The sequence below is a fragment of the Triturus cristatus genome, chromosome 4_2, assembly GCF_964204655.1.
Source record: "Triturus cristatus chromosome 4_2, aTriCri1.1, whole genome shotgun sequence".
In the NCBI taxonomy this organism is placed as follows: domain Eukaryota; kingdom Metazoa; phylum Chordata; class Amphibia; order Caudata; family Salamandridae; genus Triturus; species Triturus cristatus.
Window position 1 is genome coordinate 345109362 of NC_140586.1, and position 16412 is coordinate 345125773.

The 16412-nt window shown below is 45.7% G+C and overlaps 1 protein-coding gene across 4 annotated transcripts in view; it reads left to right on the plus strand.

The window, feature by feature from the left end:
- Window positions 1-16412, plus strand: part of LOC146833852 (2-5A-dependent ribonuclease-like) — a 409083-nt gene that overhangs the window by 95303 nt on the left and 297368 nt on the right. The window lies entirely within an intron of this gene.

A 16412-nucleotide genomic window follows, 5' to 3' on the forward strand; every position in this document is an offset into this window, starting at 1 on the left:
TGTTTTTGGGCTAAAAGATGCTGATGGATTTACCCCCTTATCCCTAACAGAAGACATCCTGGTGAGTCTAAAACCCGGACCAGCACGTCTGTAAGCAGATATTGCTTCTAGGTGAAATAGTCCAACCATATGTCCTCATTTTCCGAAGTAGTTTTTTATTGTAGCGTATCACTCTTGCTTTATCTTTCTAAAACGGGAGAGGAGTTGGCCTAACGGCTACGGCGGTCGACCTCGAATCGGGGAACCGAGTTCGAGTCTCGGCAATGACGCTGAACATCCTGTGATTTTGGGCAAATCACTTAATCTCTCTGTGCCAAACAAAAATGAATGTGTTCTCATGTAACGCAACTGGTGCTATGTAAAGCGCTCTGGTACCAGATACCGGGTCAAGTTCGCGCTATATAAAAGTACTAAAAAGTTATCTCTTCAAGAGTTTGCAAGATGTTATGCTGTTGTGTTTACATCTATGCCAACGTTGTTTTGCAGAGTTAAACATTGTTCGTTACTAAGTTATATGTTGTCTTTGGGGCTAAAAATGAAAGTGATATTGAGTGGCGAAGAGGCTTGCAGGGCCTTGCTGATGCTCCGATACTTTGTGATATCGAAAATATCCTGGTGAGGATGCAACATGCAACAAGGCGCTATCTGTCTCGAAGGCAACCTGGAATCTGTATTTTAGTCGCTTGTTCTCTTCCCTGGAAAGGCTGGCTCCCCTTTGACCCTGGTGACCTATCGCGTCCTTAGTGTCTGTAGGGGCTTATCTGATCCCCTACCCCCTTGTACAGATGGAGGGAGGGGGGCCGGTAGAGCAGGGGGTGCGGGGAAAGCGGAGACACACAATGGAGAAGAGGGGGCTAAATAAGACGGAGAGAGAGAGGTGGACAGCGAGACAGACACAGCACATAGAAGAAAGAACAATATACACAGAAGAAGAAATATGTGCAGACAGACAGCTGGGGAGGAAATGGAAAGAATGAGTAAAAGAAAAAAAGAAGTAGAATTAATAGACAGTGGTTGGGAGAAACAGAGAGATGGAGACAGAAAGATTGAGATAGAAAGAAATGGAGGGAAATATGAAAAAAAAGCTGTGAGAGATAGAGAGGCCAGAGAACGAGGCAGGGGAGAGCGAATAGTACAAACAAACAGAAAGTGGAACGAGAGGAAGAAGAGGGCAATGCATGTAATGGAATACGTGGCAGGAGGGAGGGAATGGGAGAATGGGAGAATGGGAGAGGATGTGGTCCGTCGGCTGCGCTGCCGCCTCCTGAATTTGTAATGTAAATACGGTGCTATGTAAAGCGCTCCAATACCTTCGGGTCGAGTTGGCGCTATATAAATATGCAACAAAAAAAACAAGACAAGCCCGGCGGAGCGTGGCGCGAGCGCTTGGCTTGGGGGCGGGGGAGCGCATTCCAGGCGGGGGAGCGGACCCTTTGAAGTTAGATTGCCAAACGGATTGCATGGCGGCACAATGCACGTGGTTGTGCACGTGCTCTCCATGCAATCCGCTTTTGGGAGCACTTTTGGGAGCCCCTTACTAAAGTCTCGCTGGGCGATCGCTTACGCGATAGCCAGCGAGACCTAAAAACCATTGCAAGTCGCTGCTCAGTTTTTGGCTCTTGGTTCGTCGGGTTCTTGGTGAACCTACAAGTCCTATATATCCCCACAACCAGTAAGGTCCAGTGGATGTAACAGTATATTACTTTCAAAGAGTTGTCATAATTAGAAGAAGTTACATGTGAAAATATTGACACAAAATGCTGTTTTTTTTTCAACTAATTTTCAATTTTTCCTATATTTAACTGTTAGTTACTATAAAGAAATCTTGAAGGATCTACTCAAATGACCCCATGTTGAATTCAGAATTTTGTCTACTTTTCCAAAATGTATAGCTTTCCTGGATCCATTATTGCTTTCATACCCATTTCTACCATTAACTGGAAGGAGGTTGAAAGCACAAAAAATGGCAAAAATAGTCAATTTCCCAGAAAAATGCCAAAACTGTGTAAAAAAAATGTTGTTTTTCTGAGAAAAAGTCTGCTTGTCCCTGCAAGCTGGGAAGATGGTGATTTCAGCAAAACAACCCCTTTTTTGATACCATTTGCAGGAAAAAAAAAGACACTTTCATCTGTAGCCCTTTTGCCCCAAAAAACCAAAATTTTGCTGTATTTTGGCTAATTTCTGGGTTCCCTCCAGGGGAATCCACAAACCCTGGGTACCTTGAGAATCCTCATGATATTGGAAAAAAAGGACGCAAATTTGGCGTGGATACTATATGTGGTCAAAACGTTACAGGGGCCTAAGCGCGAACTACCCCAAATAGCCAAAAAAACGCTTAGCACAGGGGGGGGGAAAGGCCTAGCAGCGAAGGGCTTAAAAAATAAAAAAAATAAAAAATTAAACCTGGCTTGAGCCTGCACCACACACCCCGGGGACCACCACCCCCCCGAGGCATTAATAATGCAAATTAGGGGGTCCGTTACAGACCCCGAGCCCTGGGGACCATCACCTCCCCCCGTTGTGCACTAATAGGGAGGGGGGCCACGCGTCCCCCTTCCAGGAGCCCTCCATGGCCCTCCATGGCCCTGGGTACCACTACCCTCCTGCAGTGTCCCGGAGTGCCCACCCCCGGGACACTGCTGTTTGCTATGACAGGGCGGGAGCCATGCGCTCCCGCCCTGTCATAGCAAACACTTCTTTGGATTTTGGAAGCGAGAGCAGGTTTTCTGCTCTCGCTTCCAAAATCCAAAGCAGATTGCTTTTCCACACGGGGAGCTGCATGTTAGCAGTTCCCCTTGTGGAAAAGCAATGCCGGCTCCCGCAGGAGATGGGGAGCCGGCGGGACCGTGGGGGGATTGGGGCTCCCCCACGGACCCTAACCATGAGGCCAGGTCCCAGGGGATGGGGTCCCCGGGGCCCAAAATGGCCCGGGAGGGAAGTGGCAGTCCCCCCCCCCCCCCCCTCCTCAGTTTAATAAAAAAAAAAAAATATTTTTGGGCATGCCCTGGAGCCGAATGTAAATGAATATAAATAGATGTTTAAAAAAAAAAAAAGAATTGGAGTCGTGACCCTAGCGTGGCTCTCAATGCGGCCCCCTAGTGTGAACGCGATGGGTGCGTGGCGCTCAGCGCAGCCCCTAGTGTGAACGCGGTGGGTGCGCGGTGCTGAGCGCGGCCCCTGGTGTGAATGCGGTGGGTGTGCGGCGCTCAGCACGGCCCCCACTGTGAACGCAATAGGTGCGCGGCGCTCAGCACGGCCCCCTAGTGTGAACGTGATGGGTGCGCGGTGCTCATGGCACCCCCTAGTGTGAACGGGCTGGGTGCGTGACTCCAAGCAAAAATAATTAAGATTTTTTTTATATATAAACCTAGGTTATATGTTGGGTTATTGCGTGGCTCTAAAAAGAGACCTTGTGTTTATTATGAGTTTCTTGCAGCTACATGTAAGTGCGGATGCAGAGCTTTAGGTTGTTGAGAAACACTCTGTTCCCTTCATCAGTGAAGTGTACTCCGTCACTCCTGTAGATGCTCTCCATATGGAAACGTAGATTGTTGTTATATATGGAGCCCATTCTATGGTCTCTGAGGTAAGCAGAAATAGCTTTATTGACATTTTTTCTAGCTTTCTCAATCTGAGGACAAAATTGATTGGACCACTTCCATGTCTGTCTTTGGCATTGGGGGACAAGCAACATCAATTCTGCAAAGGTGTCCCTCATTAGCATTTCCAGACCTACCCCAGTCAATGTGCCTAGGTCATTGCCACCACAGTGCACAATCATGAGGTCAGGGGTTTGGAGATGCAAAAAGGTTTTAGCCACAGGCATCAACTGGTGCCACTTTAATCCTCTCAGTCCAATCCAGTTAATGTCTACATTTTGCAAAGCTAGGTCTTTGTCAATATCTCTGCGTTCAGCATACCTTTTGCACCAGAAAACATAGCTGTGCCCAACAATCCACGCTGAAAGCATCTTGAAGTGATGACTGTAGGTAATGAAAAGATGTCTGTAGCTGAGGTAGTCAGTTGGTAGAATGAGAGATATCTAAAATGGTGGACAAGATTCTATTTGAAAGAAAGTAGAGAATTCATTGGCTGTTTCAGAACATTATACATTCAAAAATAGGGTGCATTATAGTTTGTTTAAAAAGCAAGTTTCTTATTGGCTAATAGAAAATGTTTGAAAGGTACAGCAGAATGGATAAGGTCATGTTTTGCAACGCCAACCACACCTGCTGTTCTCATTTGCAACATTGTGTGGTGAATTTGTGACCTATGAGTTAAGTTGAATTTTGCATGACCTGTTACTATGGAAACTGACATTAGGCAGAAGGGGTGAGGAAGTCAGTTGATAAGGGTTATTATCTGTGACTAATGGAATTGAGTTTTACAATTTAAAAAACTCTGGGAAGCAATGTCATTTGTTGCTTATGTGTATTTGTATGGAAAAAGAGAGTGAAACATTGCCATTACTGGTTTTACCTTGCTGAGTCTGGTGATTTATATTGATTGTGTGCAAAAGAAAATCCTGTCTGAGTGTGTGAGATTTTTCATTCCACAGATTTATTTGCAAGGTGAGTTATATATTTTTGATGTTTATTTAAAAAATATTTCACATTATTCTAAAACGGTGTTGTTTGAAACATATTATTAAATGTAGAGATGTATATTGGAATTAGTTTCATTGTACTTGAAGTTTCTTTAACAAACTGTCTGTACAATAATATATATATTTTTTAAGTCTAATCAAAGGTATAGCTGAATGATGCTTCATATTTTTAGATAGTTCTTTGAAGATGCAGTACAAATGTGTATTTTGAAAGATACTCGTATAAGGGGCAGTTTATTAGGCATCATTTTTATTCTCTCTACAAAGGTATAGCTTAATGATACTGCATAATTATAGATACTTTGGTAAAGATGCAGCACAGCTGTGGTGTTTGAAAGATGATCATATAAGGTGTTATTAATTAAGTTTCTGTTATTAGTTTGTCCAGAAGGTAAAGTTACAATATGGCATATAATTACAGATAGAATGGTGAAATAAGGTGCTGTTAATTAGGTTTCTTTTTGTAGTTTAAGCAAAGGTATAGTTGAATGATGCCACCCTGGGGGAAGCATTCTTACCTGGCAGCAGCACAGCAGGCATTGCGGGCAGTTCCTGGGTGCGGCGCGGTGCCTCAGAGACTGGGTGGCAACGCTGTCGGTCTTCCCTGCCGCCTAACTTCAGCATCGGCCGCAGTCGGGGGAGACTACACCTCCCGTGAGGCCTTGCGCTCCCTGCCCACTTCCGCCTTCCGTCCACCTGCGCGCCCGGAGGCGCTTCAAAAGGACAGGCTCCCTCGGTGGAGCGGGGGAAGCATTCTTACCTGGCAGCAGCACAGCAGACATTGCGGGCAGTTCCTGGGTGCGGCGCGGTGCCTCAGAGACGGGGTGGCAACGCTGTCGGTCTCCCCTGCCGCCTAACTTCAGCATCGGCCGCAGTCGGGGGAGACTACAGCTCCCGTGAGGCCTTGCGCTCCCTGCCCACTTCCACCTTCCATCCACCTGCGCGCCCGGAGGCGCTTCAAAAGGACAGGCTCCCTCGGTGGAGCGGGGGAAGCATTCTTACCTGGCAGCAGCACAGCAGACATTGCGGGCAGTTCCTGGGTGCGGCGTGGTGCCTCAGAGACGGGTTGGCAACGCTGTCGGTCTCCCCTGCCGCCTAACTTCAGCATCGGCCGCAGTCGGGGGAGACTACAGCTCCTGTGAGGCCTTGCGCTCCCTGCCCACTTCCGCCTTCCGTCCACCTGCGCGCCCGGAGGCGCTTCAAAAGGACAGGCGCCGGGCTGAGCCCGGGCAGAGGGCGGGCCGTCTGTGGCCGTCAGGGGCCAAAGGAGGCCGGGCCGGGCCATTCCTCTTGGTTCCCATACCTGGAGTTATGACTGAGCATCAAGTCTAATGTGACACAGGGTGCGTAAAAAGCTTTATATTGCCCTACTATCCAAGACTTTGCCTTTGGGATTTGCTATTTTGCCAGTACTGTTTTATGTGATTGTGGTGACAGGGGCGGTGGGGTAAAAACGGGTGATATTCCACATTGGGTGCGGTGAAGGTCGGGGCTGGAGGAGGGTGATCAAATCCCCCCACGATACCTCTAAGGGCAGGGTCAAATTGGCGCTGGGAGTATGGCAGGTAAAACGGTTACACGCTCGACTAGGACAAAGTTGACATCCCCACCTGTCCCTCAGGCGCATAAAGCTGTTACTAGCTCACCATTCCCCGTCATCAAGCAGCCTACAGCCATCGATCGCATGCTCAAAAGAGCGCTAGGGGTGGTGTCCAGTGAAATCGAGCGCACAGAAAGGCGTCTTTCCATTACCCCAATACCTGACCCACTTGTAGGCACCCATGATGATGATCAGGAGGTCATGTTAATTACATCTCCCAGACCTCCAGAGCCAAGTGAGCAGGATATCCCTTGTGCCCAACCGCCCATCATTAGGATTAGGGAGGTCGTAGGCCCAGCTAAAAGTGCCATCACGCTAAAGAAGAAGAAAGGCTGCCCAAGGAAGCGGAAGACTAAAAACAGTATAGATAGCCCCTCCTATCCTGTGAGCAGCATGAACGCTGGGGTCGAGCGAGCAGTACAGACAATCTCTCAAATTGAGCCACCAATATGGTTGTCGCAAATTACGTCTGATTTACAAGCCCAACTAGAAATTTTTATTATAAATCAGTTAAAACCACTGGCAAGCCGGTTGGATAAGATTATGAGTGAACTAAAAAATAGGGAGAAAAAAGCTTGTAGAGGAGGGGAACCAAGTATCCCCACTAGTACCCCAGTCACTAATTTAGTTCCTCAAAGGGAGATGAATACCAGCAATAAAGGGGCTGCCCATATAACAACTGCACAGATTCATAAAGCCCCGGTTTCGCACCAACAAGGGGAGAAGATTACTGACCCTAGAGACAGGAAAGGCAATCCCAACTCCCTGTGGATCCCACAACACGACCAGCACACAATATAGAGAGGGCTTCCACATCAAACCCCATCAATGTACTCCCCATAATAAACCTGCCACCTGAGTCATGTCCACTTGTGGTAGTGTTCGCTGGGACCCCGGAATTAAAACACGGTCAGAGCGAAACACACCAGGAGTTAAAAAACAAACTCATTCACTGGTTGACTCAAAATAGACCATTAGCACCTAATCAAGATGGGGAAATTTTATTGGTTAGGAGAGTGAACTGGATAGGACGTAGACCCAAAAATATAGAAGGCAACTATATTATCGCCAATTTCAGGGACAGGGGGGTGGTTGAGCATATTATTAGACAGGGGCCACCTGGGCGTGCGAGTGGTATAAAGCCGCTGTCTCTCAGCTATTTTTATCCAAGGCAGCAGGAAATCTACGAGGGACAGTGTAACATATGGAGAAGTGGGGAGGGTTCATACCCGACCTTAAGAGGGCCCCAAATGATACACGAGGAACGGTAGAGATCTGGGAAGGTGGACACCCATGCTGGGTAAACAGGTTCAGCCAATTAAGGTCTCTAGATGAGAATGACTGACTAATGACCCCATATATCCCGTTAAAGCAGGTTGTCACCGATTACGCAAATGTTGACCCGGACACATTGATTGGGGGAGGTTCGGAAAACAGAGGGGGGACACTATGTACTCTTCTTTTGGCCAATGAGGATAGTCAGGCATCACCAGAGGTGGGCAGGCGCAGGAGCCTAGTAAAGACTCCGGAAGCCTCTAATCACTCCCCCAAGGGAAGCCCGTATGTACTCCTAGGAGCAGGAGCTTTAGTCCCAAATCCAATACAGCAGGGCAAGGATTTACAGAGGCCACCTTATAGGACTCTAGTTGGGTCGCCTAATGTCCCTCAAGGTGTGACTGTGCCAGGGCCTGATAACAGTATGGAAGAGGGAGTGAGAATCATTTCATGGAATATAGCTGGTTTGGCAGGCAAATTTGATAATGTGGACTGGCGGCAATATATGGCCCATTTCCACATAATCTGCCTGCAAGAAACTTGGGTAACAGACAATTCCCAACTTCACATGGCAGGATACAAATGTTTTTTCATTCCAGCACAAAAAAACTCCTCAGGTCGAGCCAAGGGAGGCCTGTCCATATACGTAGATTTAAAAATACAAGGCAAATGGTCCAGTGTGGACTGGTTCGCTTGGAATATCCAGGCTTTGAGGCTCAGGAACAAAGGGTGAAGGCTAGTGCTGTTTAACGTGTATAACACTGGCCCTTCAGGAAACGATAATTCCACCCTGGGGGAACTAGACCACAGATTGAGCCAAGAGCTGGCGCCTGTTAATGGTGCCCTGACCCCATTGACAATAGTAGTAGGTGACCTGAACTGCCACTTATGCCCCCTATTGTTTCCGATTAATGCGAGCTGGTCACAATGCCCAGTGAAAAAAGGTCCCCACTTTAGCCACTCACCAAGTGGTGCAGAACTGGGAAAGCTCCTCCAATCTTACGATTTGGAACACACGATTGATATGATATCATTGGGGCCAGACGGCACTCTCCTCCCCACTTTTAAAGGGAGAGGGTGCTCCTCTTACATAGATTATATCTTTGTCTCTAGATGCTTAAAGCACCGGATCACTGAAGTAGGAATTGAGTGGAGTCCCTTTAGTGACCATAACCCCTTGGTTATGGAGTTTTTGTACTTGGCAAAACAAAAGCCGACCCCAGCTGGGGGTATCTCCGAGAGGGTAACGGACCAAGGCAGAAGACTTAGGTGGGCGAAACTAGACGGTGAAAGATTTTACCGGTCCTTAATGGAAAAAGGCAAACCACTCATTGATAAGTGTCTTGATTTCTCAGCCGAAGGGGCCCGCTTAACACACGTTTTTGGCCAAATAACTAATCTGGTGGAGGGGCTATTGCGGACTAAGGCTCCAAAAAAAAAACAACTCGAATCTTCCGAGATGGTTTGATGGGGACTGCACACGAGCCCTGAGGAAGTTAAAAAAAGCCCTTAGTAGCAAACCTAGGGACCCAATAAAAGTCCACACGCATAGATTAAAATATAGGAGGGAGATAAAAAGAAGGAAAGCAGGCCTGCAGGGGGAAGCGTGGGCGGCTTTGAGGGAGGCCTCCGAAAAAAGGGATATAACGGAATTTTGGAGAATAATAAATACCCCTTGTTTTCAAGATAAAAACTCCCCCGCGGCTGCCACAAACATTTTACCGGAGCAGTGGACAGCCCACTTTGAGGGCTTGTACAACCACGGGGAGGTGGACAGGACAGAGGAGCGGAGGGTGATCACGCAGGGACAGGTATTGGAGTTCACTATGGAAGAAATAGTCTTGGGCATCGAGGGATTAACCAAAAACAAAGCCCCGGGCCCAGATGGGACCCCTCCGGACCTGTTTTTGAGTAATCTGGAATTATGGGCTCCCATTTTAACCAGAGTAATAAATGCGGCCATCGTGGTAGGCCTGCCTCGGTCTTGGTCGCTGGCCATTTTTAAAAAGGGCAATAGAGACAACCCCCAATGTTATTGTCCAATCTCTTTGATAGATGTCTCAGCCAAAATTTTAGGGAGAGTTATCTTGAATCGACTGACTGACTGGGCCGAGGACAACAACATCATCTCGGACGTTCAGTACGGTTTCCGGACCGGTAGGTCCACTAGTGACCAATGCTTGAACCTCTATATGTTGGTCGCCAAGTACACCAAAACCAGTAACAAAGCTATTTACTTGGGGTTCATGGACTTGGCCGCGGCATTCGACCACGTAAACAGGAACAAGCTTTGGGCGATGATGAGTCACCTAGGAATTGACCCAGGTATAATTTGTACTCTGAGGGAATTGCACAGAGAGACCTCTGCCAGAGTACGTTACAACATGGAAGGGGGGTTGACTGATTCTTTTAGATGCACCAGCGGTGTGAGGCAAGGCTGCATATTGGCCCCTTTTTTATTCTCGTTATATATTAATAACTTAGAACAGTCCCTGACCAACCTAAAAACAGACTGCCCAAGGGTAGGAACACGCAATATCCCAGTGCTGCTGTACGCAGATGATGCGGTTCTCTTGGCGCGCACCCCCAAAAGCTTGCAGATTTTAATTGACGGGTTTGTCAAATTCATGGATGCGCTAGATCTCTCTGTCAACTTAAAAAAATCTTATGTAATGACAGCAGGTCATAAACCACGGACTAGCTTCCTATACAAAATTGGGAATCATACACTAGAAAGGGTGCAATCCTTTTCGTATTTAGGTGTGCTCTTTGATGAGTCCCTGAAATTTGCCCCTCTGGTACAGGAAAGGTGTGGCAAATTGGTGGCATCAACTGGGGCCATAGCAGGCTTTGGAAGGAGAGTTGGTCGATGGTCCCCGGAACAATCAATGAACCTTTATGGTTCTATGTGCTGCCCCAAAGCCATGTATGGTTCAGAAGTGTGGGGTTTCATAAATCTTGACTTACTGCAAAGGGAAGAAAACAAAATCTTTCGCTCAATATTGAAAGTCCCCAATTGCACCCCAGCCGTCATAGCCCATAGAGAACTAGGACGACCTTATTTAGAGGATTTGATTAAATTCAGACCAATCCTGGCCTGGTTGAAAATTTGGCTTAACCCTGAAGCTGGGTTGAGTAGGCAGATCCTAATAGATTGCCTTGGGAGAGATAAAAGCTTGAATATCCCATGGCTTATTTATGTTAAAACCATTTTGGAAAGTATGGGTCAAAAGGAGTTGTACTCAAACCCTTCAGGGATCACCTCACAGGATAAGCTTATTCTCAAGAGAATTTTTCTGGACCAAAGATCTCTTGCCAGATCCACAGTGGAAGGGGTCAAACCCTCAGTGAGTGTTTATAGCAGGCTTGAAACCACTGATGGGATGGAACGTTATCTTTGTGTCGTGTATAACGCCCAAGAAAGGTTTTTAATGTCATGTTTTAGGCTCAATTTTTTACCTTATTTGTTAGCTGAACCAGCTGGTTTTAGTCATTCAATTGAGCAGAAGGGTGCCTGCGGCTGCGACAATAAGTCTCCGCAGGACACCCTTCATTTTGTACTTCTATGTCCTCTATATGCAATCCCAAGACGTAGATTTTTAAAGGAAATTTAAAAAAAGGCCAGGTTCACTCGTGCCAAAGAAGCACTGACCTTCCTACAAAGGGCCAGTGACCCGTTAACCTTGTGCTCTGTTATAAGTTTCCTGAAATTTGCACTAAGATTAAGGGTAACCAGAGGATAGAATTACTTGCGAATCCTGCAGGATCCCCCACCCGTCATTGCGATTAAGCTTTCATGGTGGCTTCACTGTGAATAATGAATTATTTTATGTATATAGATTCAGTCAATGTTCTTGTTTAATTTAATATTATTTTAAATTGTATATATGTGTACTCTTTTATGATGGTTTTTAACCACCGAATAAAGAATTATTGAATTGAATTGAATTGAATGATGCCACATAATTTTAGATAAAAAGCTGAAGATCTATGTGGTTTTAAAAAAGATCACTAAATGTGTTGTTAATTGCTTTTCTTTCTTAAGTCTGTTGTGAGGTATAGTTTAATGATGTTGCATATTTGTAGATTGAATGGTCAAGATGTAACTCAAAAATAAACCAACATATATTACCCTTTGTGGTATGTTGAACTTATCTACTTAACTAGATAGTATGTAATGAGTGTGTTCAGATACTATTTATACAGTTGCATGTATGCTTAGTGTACTCATGGAATGACCCAGGCACTAACTCATGCACTTCTACAATCCCTAGAGCACTACATATACAATTCAGTAATTTCCCTGTTACTAGTTATGCACTCCTCCAATCACCCAGACAGTCCCATGTCCGTATCTAATTATTCCGCCAAAACCCAAGCACTTATAAATTCACCATGCAGTCAACTTGCAGCACTGTAAGTATCCAGTCACTATCCATGTACTCATGCAATGGCCCAGGCACTAACACATGCAATGCTACAATCACATATGCACGATCCATGCAGTCCTCTAACCACCTACAGACTACTGATTCACTCCTCCAATTACCCAGGTAGTACCCATGCAGTCCAGCAGTTACACTGTCACTCCCTGTGCATTTTTCCAATCGCCCAGACAGTTGCATGTCCTTATCTAATTATTCCAGCAAATCCCAAACACTTATAAATTCACCATGCACTCTCCTTGCAGTACTCTAATCATCCAGTCAGTACCCATGTACTCATGCAATTACCCAGGCACTAACACATGCACATCTACAATCCTTTGAGTGCTACCTATGTATCCCATATATATTTCATCTTTTGTTTGAAAGTGACTTGTCTGGAATTTCATATGCAGTAAACCACATATTAAAAACGGGAGTTAATCTTCAAAATGTTTCTGCAAAGGAACTCATGGACAAAGTACATGACAGAGTTGATAATTTAGAATCTCAATTGATTAATTTGATGGCTTGTCAGCGTAGTACTAATGAGTATTGGTATCGTCGTCATGGAGAACTTAAATACATGATAAGGACCATAGGAACTCCTACGTGGTTTGTTACGCTAAGCTGTGCTGAATACGCATGGGACAATTTACTTGAATTTCTTCGAGAAGCAAATACAAATATTAAAAACATTCAATTCAAGACACCTAGAGAACTGTGTTCCTTGTATGTTCTTAAAGAGAGTATTCTTTTTGAGGAAAAGTTTAACTACCACTGACAAATTTTAACCTCTGATCGAATGGTCTTTAACTTTTTATGTAATAACATTTCACACTCTATGAAAGCATTTTGCACAACATGATAGCTGCTAGTTTGTAATCTCCATTTTTATTGAATATAAATGTGAACATATTTTTTAATTTGTGCTTTTATGATTGTAAATTTGTAACAATCAAATAAAGTTTTATGATGATGATAGTGTTCCTTGGATCCTGTAAATGTGTGCAGATATTTTAATCATAGGTTCAAGCTATGATGGCTTTTATTTGCAATAAAAACAATCCTCCTCTTGGAGAAGTTATTGATTTCTTTTGGAGAAAAGAGTATCAAGCTAGAGGTGCACCTCCATATACGTATGCTTTTATGGATCAAGGATGCACCCAAATTTGGAACTGATTTGGATGAGACTGTTTTACCTTTTATTGAAGACTGTTAAATGTGCTATACCAAAAACAAGAGAAGAAAACACCTTAAGGCAACAAGTGTTACAGTTTCAAACTCATTGATGTGCAAATTCTGTCGACGGAAATACAAGTCAAAGGTAAGGTTTTATACCAAATGTCGTTTTGAATTTTCACGTCCAGTAATATCCAAAGGAAGAATGAACAATTTCATGTCAGCAGTGAGACATATCGTCACTAGAAAATCTCCTAAAAAAATACAATTTAAAAAGAAGTAAACAATCAAAGTATATTAATGATTATAATCCAGTTATTTTGTCGATGTGGAATGCTAATATGAATATCCAGTATGTTGCAGATAATTCCATTGCTGTTGCTTGGTATGTAACGTCATATATAACAAAATCAGAAAAGATGGAGTTGAAAGAAATGTGCGAAGAATGTGGGAAGAAATTTCCCATGACAAGAGTCTTAGTAAGAAATTTTACAGCTTTAGTTTGAAGATGCTGTCCCATCGAGAGATTGGATCCTGTGAATGTTCGCATCGGTTGTACTCTGCAAGTTTATATTCAAAGTCAAGAGGAATAATTTGGGTTAGCCTAGGTCTTGCTGCAACAAGAAATCGAGTACTTAAATCTATACAAGAAATCTAATATTTAGCACTAAATGAACCGGAAAGCACAGATATTGTTATCTGATTACATACTATCCAAATAGAAGTCCTCAACTTGAAAACATATGTCTCTATGAAGTGCTGCAACATTACAGTTTTAAGAGAGATATTACAGAGAACATAAAGGAAGAAAAATATGCAGTGATTGGTTCAGAAGGATGTTTGGTGAAACATAGTAAAGGAAATCTGATTAATCATAAGAAACTGAGTTGCGATGCTCCTGATAAAAGAGAATTTTACTATTTAGCACTTCTGCAACACTTCAAGCCTTGGCGTACAGAACTGGAATTACTTTGAGATTTTTCAGTGCTATGAAGATTCTTTTAATGCATGTAAAGATAGCATTGAATGCACAGTTTTTCCAAATTATCTCAAAATGTTGAATGAAGAAATTGATCAAGGAGCTACTATTGCAGCTGATATTGCTAGAGACCGTTCTCAACACAGTCAAAAGTTCTGCTCCACTGAGTCAAGATCCACTAGGACAACCAATTCTTGAAAATGATGCAGTAATCACCATGAATGAAGTGGAAACGGCAATGCATCAAGCTCAACATGATGTTATGGACTCAGGAAACTTGGAAGAACAACTAAATATTGAACAGAAAGAAATATATCCGCAAGTGAGACAACAGATCGACCATGGTTTTCTTCATGAAAAAAAAGAATGCACATCATTTCAACCTATCCGAATGTATGTCAGTGGTCAAACTGGCACAGGAAAAAGTTTCTTCATTAAAGTTTTGACCAGTTATCTACAGAAAACCACTGAATCACATTTATCTTGTGTTGTAACCTCTCCAACTGGGTTAGCAGCACACAACATTCAAGGAATTACATTACATCGCTTACTAATGCTACCTGTTGAACATGAAAACAAATTGGAATATCACAAGCTATCTGGAGAAGCTTGTTATGAAGTTTCAAGAGTACTAAATAAAATGAAACTTCTGATTATTGATGAGGTGAGCATGGTCTCAAACTTAAGGGCCTATTACGGTGGCGGGCAGACTTTTCCACCCGCCACTGTACAGGTAAACGGGACCGACCGCCAGAGGTGCGGCGGTCCCGCAATAGCAACTAGGATGCGACCGCCACCCTGACGGTCGCATCCCGGATATTCAACATTGTGGCGGACGGTGCTGTAAGCAGCACCTGCCACAATGTTGAATGTGCACGTTGTGCATTGGCATGCACAACGTGACAGGCACCGCGCGGTGCCTGCCACCTTGAGTATGCCAATGCAGGGGGGTACCATAGGTACCCCCCATGTGCACCCCCCACACCCCCAACACCAAGGGGGCCCACAACGGGCCTCACAGCTAAAGCCTGCATGCCGATGCCGCCATGGAAAGGCCAAAATCTGCACATATCCTAATATGGCGGGCAGTGCCTGCTAGGCACCGCCACCATATTAAGGCCCAGGACCACACGGCAGGCAATCGTAACAATTGCCTGCCTGGGGTAAAGCAGCAGACTGTCTTTCCGTCTGCCGCTGTACCACCTGCCATTGTAATATGGCGGGGGTAATTAAAGTGTGGGCGGGTAAAGATGTCAGGCGGATCGCCACCGCCGTTGCGGCGGTGGCGATCCGCCCGACATCATAATGGGGCCCTTAATACTTGCCTTTGTGCATTTAAGAATGCAGCACAGGGGGAGGAGCCTAGCGCTTGACCATGATGGCCGCGTGAGCTTAGAGCTCCCTCGCGCCCTCCGTCGACTATCCTGTCTCTAATCCTGACGGTATGCATGGCACCGTGTTGCTGAGTTGTCAGGGAGGCGATTGACACTATCCGCGGTCGGATCGCCCATCGGGAACCGGACTTACGACGGGCGAAAGATTGCGGCCTAACTCCCGGAGATGCCAGGGGCTAGAGTTGGCAGGATGCCCGACTCCTAGTTGATCAACAACGGCCTGGTGAGGTGTGAACTGCCGGACGGAGGCCCTCGCTCTTTCACTTTCGGTTTCGTTCCCTTTGTCTGCCCGGACACTGAAGAGCTCTGGGCGGCTTTACAACCCCAGGGACGCTCGGCGGGCTACTCTAGCAGCACAAGGCGGACTTGCTCACTCCTTATTCCTCTCTCTGAGAGGGAGCGGTCTTCACTGCATCGGACTGCCTGGAGTCCATTATGTCGGGCAAGGCAGAAGGGGATCGGTTGAAGACTAAGTCCACCAGGCGGGGAACGTATTCCCAAGTCAACAGTATGGACCGCTACGCCCTCCTGAAAACATCGCCGAGTGGACCGAGCCAGGCGCCGGATGCCCAGAAGGAGGACTCGCCTGGGACACCGGAGCTATCCCTGCAGGATGTCATGGGCGCGCTTGACGGGATGCAGACCTCGATGGGGAGGCAATTCGAGGCCCTGGCGCATAAGGTGGATGCCATCCTGGTGGATGTCAATTTGATCCGCTCGGACCTGGGCAAGACAAACGAACGAGTTAAGAACCTGGACCACAAGACCACGGGCCTCGCTGATGATGTCGCGGATTTGCAGAACGAGGTCCGGAAGCTGAGGGCCGAGAGCGACCTCGCCGCCCGCCGGCTGGAGGACTTCGAGAGCCGGTCCAGGCGCAATAACGTGCGCGTCATCGGGGTCCCGGAGTCCTCGGATGAGGCTTCGACGGACCTGCTTGTGGAAGATTTGG